We start from the raw sequence: 12,128 nt of genomic DNA on the forward strand, positions 1-12,128 counted from the left end.
CATTCCTCTACGAAGTCGTAAGTATGCAATGTTGTAGGTCACACGGTAAGCTATAAAGTTTAACGCTGTGTATTAATAAAAGCTGGGTGCCATATGAAACTACTACTTATCTAATTCATTAAAAAAAATAACAAATATTTACATTTCGAGTTGAACTCTTAATCTTCTTTTACTTGTAATTGTCATACATATGCAAGTTATAATTGTCACTGAGTTGACAACATCACTGTACTAGTCGATAAATTAATTCGTGAAAATGTATGGTGGATAGCACTAATTACCAACAATGACAGGACTCTGCTGCGTAGAAGTAAACCAACTAAACAATAACGGTTCGCTAAGAGCTTTCTTTAAAACGGATATTACGTATCATACAATCATAAATTAATCGTCCATTTTCTACATGGGCAAAATGCCCGTACCAGGTTAGAAATATGACAGTTTTTACCAACTCGTTTCATGTGTTTGAGCTTTTGATTTTGCCACTTGATTAAGGGCTTTCTGTTTTGACTTTTCCTCGGAGTTCTGTATTTTTGTGATATTAGTTGCTGTCTCTTGATTGATTATACCAATATATATACAAGAATACAATGACATTAAATGTCATATCAGGATCACATATTGAACTTAAATACTCATACTAGATATATAGCACACTTAAACGTATATTCAAATATCAAAGAGTTCAAATAGAAACAAATATAGATAGATATAAGAAAATTTGATATTAGTGCCAATGAGAAAACTCTCAATCCAACTCACAATCATTATAAAATTTTCCATTGTAGGTCAAGGTAAGAATCAATGCATGCAATTCTTTTAATGCATTAGCATTTCATGCATATTTAGATTAGACGCCTTCTAATAATCATATAGGTAACTTCCAAAGACTACGATCTAATACAAACATAAACATAGATATGATAGATGGACAAACCACGTGCACTTAAGTAAAGACGAGTTTCTAGGTCTGTTTGATTTCTTGTTATAATTTTATAATCATCGTGTTTACGTGTTAAATATTCGCATCGTATCAATTAAAAAAAGAATAATTTCCTGTTAGCATCCTTGGTTAACATGGTTAACTATTCAATGTTAACATTCATTTCTTTTTGAACAGGGTCAAAACATGTGTTACCCTGAGATCAAATTAAAGGTTGCATAGAAACATATTCAATTGAGTTGTTTATGACTTGTTCTTCTTAATTGACTGTTTGTAAATTGTTTTGTCAAGCATAATGAACCATGTCTTTTTCATTCCAATTACCAGTATAAAGTTAAATATACATTAATGTATATGTTGTTTTTGTCGTATTGTCGTTTTCTTTGCTACTTGTAATAGTTGTCAAAGTATTTTTCTGATAAGTTGAAACAGAAAATGAAGGAGGAAAATATCTGTCATTTGTAATGATCGACTTGCCATAACGCATTTAATTTCAGCTGGAATATTTGGTTTCGGGGCTGGAAATGGGAATGGAAATGGGGATGGAGATGGGAATGATGGAAATTGGATTGGGGATGAAAGTGGATTTGGGAATGGAGATGGAAATGGAAATGGGAATGGAGATGGGACTGGAGATGGGAGTGGAGATGGGACACGAATACGAAAGAACTTTCCGGAAACGTGGATATGGGTAAACAGAACAACAGGGTAGGCAACTATAACTATACACTAATTGGTATCTATAGTTTTGTCTTGTGAATGTCTATGCGGTTAAAAAACGACTACGATATGATAATAATCTTTTATTTGAAGCATTTAAAGCACCGCATTTGATTTAGAGTTCTCCAACAAATAGCTCATTAGTCTAATAACACGCCATTCAAGTCTAGCCACACGATTTATGTCAGGAATATCGTGAGTGATTGGTAAAAAATAAGAATACTCTATCAAACCAATTACCGATCAATAAAGAGCATATCATAAATAATGTTAAGAAACTGGCTTATTTGTTATTGGATATTTACTTATTATGTTTATTCAATGTTATATCTAAATCTCGCTATTTTGCATATATACCAGCTTTGATAGTGTTTGGTATGAGTTTTAAAATTCACTTCTGTTCTCGTACTATGAACAACAAAATTATTTATTTTTCAAAAAATATTTCTGTTATCAATTTGTTCTGCATACATTACAACAAAAATATTTACATTTACATGTATATGTACCAGACCGTATGAGTATTTGGACCGTACGCGTATGCATGGTCTGGACCATATGTGTACGTTTTTTTAACATACTCATACCATCGGACCGTACGCGTACGTACGGTCTGACTATAATATAAAGAAGTTGATCAAAGTTTATTAGATATAAACGCATATAACAAATCAACATAACTTAACTCTCAAATTAATATAAAAAGTTCGATTGTAATTCAAATAAAATATTTTGACTATTTAAATCTGTTAATCTCTTGTCTTGTCGATGAGTAATACACTAATTGAACTAAATGCAAAAGCTAAGGACTGAGGAGCATGCGTGAACTGCAAACATGTAAATGTAACAAATACTACGGTACTTGTGGTGTTAACATGAGCGAGAGTACAAAAATAGGATTCAGATATACAATTAAACATTTTATTTCAAATGTTCATATGTTCATTTTATACATCTTATTGTAATAATAACAATTTGTAAAACCCAAATTAAAGATCATGATAAATGTTTGTATAAATTTAACCCATAATGCGTACGCGTATGGTCGGACAGTAAGAGTATGCGTATACGGTTTGGACCGTACGCGTACAGTCCATATGCTCATATGGTTTAGAACATATACAATATTCTGAGGAAAGTCACAGGGCATTAAGTCACAAATTTAATAGGACAAAAAGTCACAGGACAAAAAATCACAAATAATTTGTTTTCAATTATTTGAATATATAACAGAAAGATCTTGAACAAACTATACACTTTTTATTACCTGTTTTTATTTCTAAGGTTACGAAATTGTTTATAAGCCTTGATTAATGAAAAATTATTCAATTTAAGGATATATTTCTTGGAACCATGAAGCCATTTATGTTAAAAGTATTTTACCATTTTGTTTTCATAACAATTATTTGGTATATATAATCATGATAATCGTTCAAGAAAAAGAAAAATAAAATATTTCTAAAATTAGTTGTTTCTTGTTCAATAGAAATTGAAATTTTTTCTCGTGACCTTTTGTCCGTAACTTGTTGTCCTGTGACCTTCTCTCCTACATTCTATTCTATTTGGGGGTGGGGGGGTATCATCCTTTAGTTTATCGATTTTGTATTAACATTTTGCATAGATCAACTTTAATCGTCCATTGTATGTTCACTTGTGTGTATATGTTTTTTAATTGAGTTAAGCGATTTCAGTTGATATTCTTAAGTACGTCGTTCTATGCTTTATTGTTACACTATTGATTCCAATAAGGATGAATGTTGGTACCTATTGAAACACTTAAACTCGCTGCATTTGTTTGGATCTGTTCTAGGTCAGGAACGTAGTGTTCAGCAGTTGTCGTTTGTTGATGTGTTTTATTAGTGTTTCTCGGGGTTTTTTATGCCCCACCTACGAAAGTACAGGAGCATTATGTTTTCTGGGTGGTTCGTCCGTTCGTTAGTCCGTCTGTCCTTCCGTCCGTCCGTTCAGGTTAAAGTTTTTGATCAAGGTAGTTTTTGATGAAGTTGAAGTCCAATCAACTTGAAACTTAGTACACATGTGCTTTATGATATGATCTTTTGACCCCAATTTCATGGTTCACTGAACTTATAAAATGATAGTGCAAATTTCAGGTAAAAGTTTTTGGTCAAGGTATTTTTTGATGAAGTTGAAGTCCAATTAACTTGAAACTTAGTACACATGTTCCCTGTGATATGATCCTTCTAATTTAAATGCCAAATTAGAGTTGTTATCCCAATTTAAGGGTCCACTAAAGGGTCGCACAGAAAATGATAGTGCGAGTAGGGCATCTGTGTACTATGGACACATTCGTGTTTTATAGATTAGACTGTTGGTTTTCCTGTTTGAATGGTTTTACACTAATTATTTCAGGGGCTCTGTATAGCTTGCTGTTCGGTGTGAGCTGAGGCTCCGTGGGGGAATACCGTAATCTAATATATTATGGTTTATATTTTACAAATTGTAAAATTGTAAAACTACAACTTTGAAGCAGAGTTGTGTCATTTGCACTCATACCGCATCTTCTCATATCTATATAAGAATAAGAAAACAATAAGTAAAAAGCTTATGATGATATAGATTTAACTAGAGCAGTCGTACTCTTATTGTAAAACAAATTAAAGTCAAAGTTGTACATAGTTCTTCATGTTGACATGAGAGAAGTGAAATAAATCTGTTTTCTGTATTTTCTAATAATATTTGAATTTTTATTATTTCTATAACCAGAATTTGACATGATTCTACCTTGTTGTTCGATTAAGCATTATTTCATCAGATAACGAATTTCATCTTCAAATAAATTTATGGAATCTTGTTTTTCTTTATCTGTTAGAATGCCTATATAACAAGAAATACATATTGTATTCATTATAATTTAGTTTTTTTCCTGAACATGCATGAAATATTTGCCACTAGCAACCAACAATCAATCAATTACTTCTGTTACAATATCTCAATCGATCTTGAACAATAGATGTATATGCTTTTTTAACATCACGCTTTATTATGGAATCTATTTCATACAAGCCACGGGATTATGACTCTTTTTTATTTCAGTTCTGATGGAACGGCAACAATAATAGCAACAGTTCCTGACACTATAACAGAATGGATTGCATCAGCATTTGCCGTAAATCCGAGGTCCGGTCTTGGAGTTGCTGAAAATACTGCAAATGTAATCATTTTATCTTATGGGTTTACAATTGAATTGAATTTTTATTTTTAAGACAAAGGTCTGTATATTAATTAATTGTATTGCCTTGGTGTCATGTCAATCTAATATATGCATTCACGCAATACACATGATTGGAAAAGAACGTCTAAATATAAGAAGATATGGTATGACTGCCAATGAGACAACTCGCAACAAGAGTTTTAATCAATCGACTTATAAAATTTTGAACACTGGTATACTACTGTTGCCTTTACTACAAGTATAAATATAAGTCACTGCTAGCTATACTAGACCCTGAAATGAGAAATTCAAAACAATTTAAAAGAAAACAACTAGCGGTCTGATTTATGTACAAAAAAGTCATATCACACAAATATAGAACTCCAAGGAAAATTCCAACCGGAAACTCCCTTAGCATCAGCAAAATTAAAAGTTCGAACACATCAAACTTACCTTGGATAGTGGTAAAACAAAAGAACAAACTATAAAAAAAATCCCTTTCAAAGAGTTTTACTTATCAGATAGATTTAAAGCAAAAAGACAATCACACAAACGGGACGTTACAGAGTATTTTTACATCCTCAAATAAAACTACATTCTGTACAGATTTGTTCTTTTAGCAAAAGGTAAAAATAAAAAATAAGAAACTATATAATTTAGAAAATCGTAGAAAAACAAGTCGATGAGAAAAAGAAAACATAACCGATTTTCATTAAAAAAGTTAATGGGAAAGTACCTTATCAATTCTTACAGTATTGCTTAGCATCATATCGTATTTTATCATATATTCCTGTAAGCAACACGAACATTTTTCATCGGAAAGTATTTGTTGGAAACTACCGTTTAAGTCCCTTATTGAGGAATACTTATTATAAATCAGATATAAGAAGGAACAATAATGCATTCTATTTCAGATAACAATTTTCCAAAGGTTTTTTATGCGTTTTGAACTTCCATTTTCTGCCATACGAGGTGAAATTATTATAGTCCAAGTCACAGTTTTCAATTACTTAGACCAAGATCAACAGGTACAATTTCATTATTAAATTAAATTAAAATTAAAATCAGCTACTTTTCCAATAATCAACAATGAGATATTTTACTGTCTGTAAAACTGTTTAAGTGTGTAGACATGAAATTGTTAAAACAAGTGCAAAAATGAAGTAGTTATAGGTACTAGGATTATATTTTAATACGCCAGATGTGCGTTTCGTCTACATAAGACTCATCAGTGACGCTCAGATCAAAATTTTTATAGCCAAACAAGTACAAAGTTGAAGAGCATTGAGGACCCAAAATTCCAAAAAGTTGTGCCAAATACCGCTAAGGTAATACTTGCATATTGGAAGATCTTCGCACTGTATGAACTATTTGTATATTTTTGAATACATACCACGACGTTTACTCCTAGGTTTCGGTGAAGCTTGATAACAATGTTAACTTTACATTTGTTGATGCTAACGGAAACGACTATAGTCCAGGCGCAGACGGTTGGACAAAGGTAACTATTTAATGATTGTTATTCTTTTGTGTTTCATATATACGAATTACAAAGTTTTTGCTGAGAGTATAGTTTCAATGAATATGTACACTAGCACAATTGAATCATCATTTATAACACTTCACAATATTCAATAAAGAGTTCTTTTTTTAAAGCTTACTGCAAGTATACATGGTATACGGTTTCGTATTGTTGAAAGCAGTTGACGACGTATAAATGTTAAGATCTTTGGGGTTTTGTTTTTATCTGTTACGCAAAGCTGTCTCGTAACAAGATATACAATATGTTCTTTTCTTATATTCATATTTGTTTCGTTCATTGTTTTGTGATTAATATTTTCATACGAATAGATTGTATCGTTTATAGCACGCATTTTTGTTATACAATGTATTAAATGGATGTGATATACTTCCTAAACAGTAAGAGAAACGAACGTAACTCTAAAAGAGACTTTTAAAAACAAAATATGAAGATTTAACTACGTGTTATAAAATATGAAAACAAAACAAGATTATAGTCATACGTCCGAAGAGCTTTTCTTGATTATTTTCATTAGAAACGCACATTTGAATATGTGAAAGCTTATAAATGTTTAAGATAATTAACTGCTGAAGAGCTGATGAATACGTTTCTTCAAATGAACAAGGAGTTCATGTGAATCGTATGTGAGTTTATATAAAGAATTTAACTGTTAATTTAGGATGCGATGACTTGTTTAAATCAGGATTCTAGGGGTACACTAAAAATATCAAATATGTGTTCATATGGTAAATTTGAAGTCTCGTCCTAAAAAAAAATCATCGACAGATGATAAGACCTTGCTCATGAATATTCCATATCAACTTCACAAATAATACACGATGGTTTGTGAGTATAGATTTGAGGTACTGACGTTGTTTATCATCTTTATTACGTGTTGTATTTGTCTTTGTGTATTATAACTTTACCTATGAAGTGTAAGTTTGGTAATATCAATTTGACGTGGCTGCATACTTACATCCTATCATTCTGTGACCGGTATTATGGTATGGTAAAAACAAATATGCCTGTTTATTTTGTTCACACATTGTTGCCAATAGAATATAATTTTATGCGATGGTCATACAAGTTTAAAAAAATTAAGCTAGCTATTTAAAACCAGGTTTTATTTACCATTATCTACATAAGAAAATGCCTGTACAAAGTCAGGATGACAGTTGTATCCATTTGTTTTATTATGAGTTTGAGCTTTTAATGTTGCCATTTGATTAGAGACTTTCCGTTTTTACGTCTGGTATTGTCGTTTACTTTTGAGAAAAACTGTCAGTAATGAAGTACCAAATTCCATGAATGAATACTTACAAGTTAAACATATTTTATTTTATTACGGACAAACTTAAACGTCTGTTCAGGCACGGGCATAACGAATATTTCCTTCAAACTTATCAATAAGAATTTACTCGTTTTTTAACAGTCTGTGTTAGTGAAGGAAGACAGTGTGGCGTCTGTATATTTCCCTCTCAAACCAATAGCTCTTGGTAAAATACTTTTAGACGGAACTGCAAGATCTACTATTGGAGCTGACGCTGTACAGCGTGAATTCCTAATAGAGGTAATTTGATTAGTGGCAGATTACTAATACATGTATAAGCAGAACGATCATTATTTATTACTTTTTTTTGTTTTATGTGTACCACCACTTATTCGGAAAGAAAATACCAGAAAGTAGTAAATGTTCAAAGGAAATAGTTTATCCTATTTGTTTTTCAAACTTGAAAGTATAAAACATATTGTGACGATTTTGGTTTAACACAAAATCTGATGAACGACCGGTTAACATTTGTTGAATACTTTTTTACTATTAAATTTTCATAAAAGGATCTTTTTAAAGCTAATGGTATATTTTGCCTTGTTCTTAGATCTACAGTAGCTATTTTGTATACTTTCTATGGTCCATAAAAATGTTCGCTTTTATATCCAATTAAAGATATGTTCAATTTTTCAGCACAGTTAAAGTAGTGCATTGCCATAAAATTGCTATTTACTTTATTTGAACTACAGAGTAAGAACTATAAATACTTGTGTGCATCATATTAAATTTTCTTTACATCTTTATTCTTGGATTTGTTTTCTTTATGTCTGGTATGAAGTCTTAAGATAAAAACTTGTGTGAACAGTATAAGCATTGAATTGAAATAAATAAAACAATGACATGACAAACGAATATTTTGTTTTATATGAAGTGCATTGTTTTTCATATAGTGATGTATTTTTAGTCAATGAACTTTTTGGAATTTTGATTCCGAAATGATTATAATTTCTTCTTCAAATCTGATAGCGAAACGTAATCGATTGCAACCACCGCAAATTGAGTAAATATAAAATAAGCCTAAAATTAGATATATGTAATTGAAAATTGCAGGCCGAAGGTATAAAACAAAACTACAACGTTCCATTATTTATTGACCTCCGTCAAGGAGGAAGAGTTAGAGAGACAATTTCTTTGTCTTTCCCACCAAATCTTGTTGAAGATTCAGGATTTATCAAAATTCAAGTTATTGGTGAGTCTGAAATTATATTGAACTACATGTATTTATTTGGACACCAGTATTTTAATTCCCTAACAATCATAGTTTCAATAATAGACATCGGGTATTCTTAACAGGTCATGCTTTAATGCATTAAAAAGTAACAAGAAAACTACTAGTATACGATTAAATTAGGCAAAGTAAAAAAGGTTTCATTGCTGTTTAAACGTACTAAATACACAGTAAAACGTAGACAATTAACAAAAGATAAAACATGATTTAAAAGAAGAAATTTGAAAATAACACAGTAGAAATATTCTGTTACTTGAAAACATACTGTAATAGTTATCAAAGGTACCAGGATTATAATTTAGTACGCCAGACGCGCGTTTCGATATTGTATACCAAAAAAGATATTGTATACCAAAAAAGTAAAATAACAAATGAAAGAACCTCCGAGGAAAATTCAAAAAGTCCGTCATTAAATGGAAAAATCAAAAGCTCCAACATATTAAACAAATGGATAACACATTCTTTGCTTGGAAACTGCTATGTCACAGGAAATAAAACGATTCAGATATTCACCTTCTTATGCCATAAGATTCGTTGTTTATTTGTAAGTGCCACCTAAAACAATTGTAAACGAATACACCGTCGTTCACTTGAACCAACACAATTTTGAATGTTTATTTTAATACTTTCGTTTCTCGAATTACCATCTGTTAATCAATTATACGTGTTTTTCATAGGTGACCTGTTAGGGGCAATATTGGCCGGACTAGAGGATCTCCTTCAGATTTCATACGGTTGTGGAGAACAGAACATGATCAGATTCGCTCCAAATGTTTACGTCAGCTCTTACTTGAAAACAACAAACAGACTTGCAAATGATGTACGAAATAGAGTCGAGAGCATTTTAGAGGGAGGTAATACAAATATATCGATAGAGCTAGAATATCAAACTTACAACTATTATCAGATTGAATGGAACAAAATAACAGGACTGGATTCTTATGCCTCGAAATGGTTACGTCATTTATTCATAAAGGTGTGGATAGTTTATGCCTTCTGCGCCCATGTAATTAGCCACTTTACGTTTATTCACATTTCTAATCAATTAAAACGTATGTTAAATTAGTGCTTTAAAGTAAATCGATAACCTATGGTTGTTTGACTTTATCCTTTAATGAGTTGCGATATAGTTATCAAAATAAAAAAAAGATTTTGAATAAAAAAATGATAGGAATAAAAGAATGTTCAGGATAAATATGCTACAACAAAAAGCAAGTGTCTGTATGTACCATACGTCAAAAAGTTTTAGCAAATAAATTGTACGTTTGATTTTCTTCTTGTGTATAACAGCGAATACACGTAAATGCTTGAACGATGTTACGTTGTTTTATCGGCGTTCATAACTTATCTTCTTATTTTACATAACTAACGTAATAACTTATTAATATTCATGTTTGTATTTTTTAGCTTAGAATAACTAAAAGTATTTCTTGAAAAATGCATGAAAAAATTATCAACATCATTCTCTTCAATAGGTTACCAAAGAGAACTATCATATGTTCATGATGATGGATCTTTCAGCGCTTTTGGGAACAACGATAAAAATGGAACTACGTGGTAAGATTTATTCTATATTATGTCTGAAAATATATTTTGCAATCTCTAACGCCACATCGTATAATCGTACTTTAACTAGCAACAAATTAAAATAATAAAGGCAACAACAACAATGATGATGATGATGATGATGATGATGATGACGACGACGACGACGACGATGATGATGAGAAAACAATAAATTATCTCATTCAAGGCTAGCACGATGATGATGATGATGATGATGATGATGATGATGATGATGATGATGATGATGATGATGATGATGATGATGATCTTATTCAAGGCTAGCACGCGTATAGGAGACAAACGAGGTGGTTCAGAAATAATCGAAGCTGTAATACAAAACAAGGAAGTAAACCAATGGCATTGAAAACTAATGAAAAAACTTGACGCTCAGAAAATAACAAATAATATATGAAAAAAATGTGTTTACAGGTGGAGAATGTTTTGGTCGCAATCATACCACATCTTCTTATGTTTATCAATCATACCACATCTTCTTACTGTTATAACAAGATTTTTAATGTTTAAACATAAAACAAACTTTTGATTTCATAGGTTGACTGCTTTTGTGATCAAATCCTTTTCACAAGCTGTAAGTTTTACCTATATTGATATCAACGTCATAAGAAAGGCTGTTCAATGGATTATAAAGCAACAAGAAACATCCGGGGCCTTTACCGAACCAGGAATTGTTCTTCACAAGGAAATGCAGGTACATTAACATGTGTTGCTACCATTTATATTTATAACTATCAGTACTAATCTTTCATTGTCATGGTTTATAAACCTAAATACTTTAATGAATTCACCTTCATCAGGAACTCCAGAGCCCAAATATTTGAGCGGACATAAGAACTGAAAAAGTTGAAGAAGAGGCGTACGACTAAAAAGGAGCCAAATCATATTAAGGTCAATTTCGCTTGACTAGGTGTAACCTGGATTTCTTATATTTGTCTATAAACGGATTAGGTTAGAAAGATTTTTTTTATTAATGTTGTCAGTACCGAAGTTCTGACTACTGATCCTATGATAGCAAACCAGCAAACCAATCAAAACAACAGGCTTTAAAATTGATTCGTCCGAAACGCTTTATCGAATTAACTTTCATCAGAAACTTCTTTTCTATCTTATTTGCACAAAAAAATTATATGTCTAAAAATCTGTTTTTACAATATTATTTTGTTTTAAAATGTCTAATACACATGTAAGATTGGATTTGCATGACAATGGCACAATTGCAACAGCTAAATACATCTGCCGTTATCTACATAGCTATTTGTTTTCTTAACATACAGCTTTTGTGTTTGATAACTTCCTTCCTCGTTGTTTCAAAAGTAAGGGACAAAATAGGAGCCTTGTTATACCATCTAGAAATCCTAATTATATACTATATTGTCATTAATGGTAAGTTACACAGTTTACACTGATTTTTCCCCGTTTTTTCAGGGAGGATCGGTGTCTAGTAAAAGGAGTCTGACTGCATTTGTCCTCATAGCACTTCTTGAAGCACGAGACAATAATCAAGTATCCAAGGAGGTAAATAAAACATAAGATAGGTACTGTGATTCGATGTAACTGTCCTGTTTAAACTAGGTTTACACTACATGCATCGATCGGTGGGATTTTAAAATTGAAAAAACCTTGCAATTT

The 12,128-nt window shown here is 31.4% G+C and overlaps 1 pseudogene; it reads left to right on the forward strand.

The window, feature by feature from the left end:
- The window catches only part of LOC143069845 (CD109 antigen-like), a 49,826-nt pseudogene that overhangs the window by 16,174 nt on the left and 21,524 nt on the right, over window positions 1-12,128 (forward strand).

This window comes from Mytilus galloprovincialis, chromosome 3 (genome assembly GCF_965363235.1).
Source record: "Mytilus galloprovincialis chromosome 3, xbMytGall1.hap1.1, whole genome shotgun sequence".
Classification (NCBI taxonomy): Eukaryota; Metazoa; Mollusca; class Bivalvia; order Mytilida; family Mytilidae; genus Mytilus; species Mytilus galloprovincialis.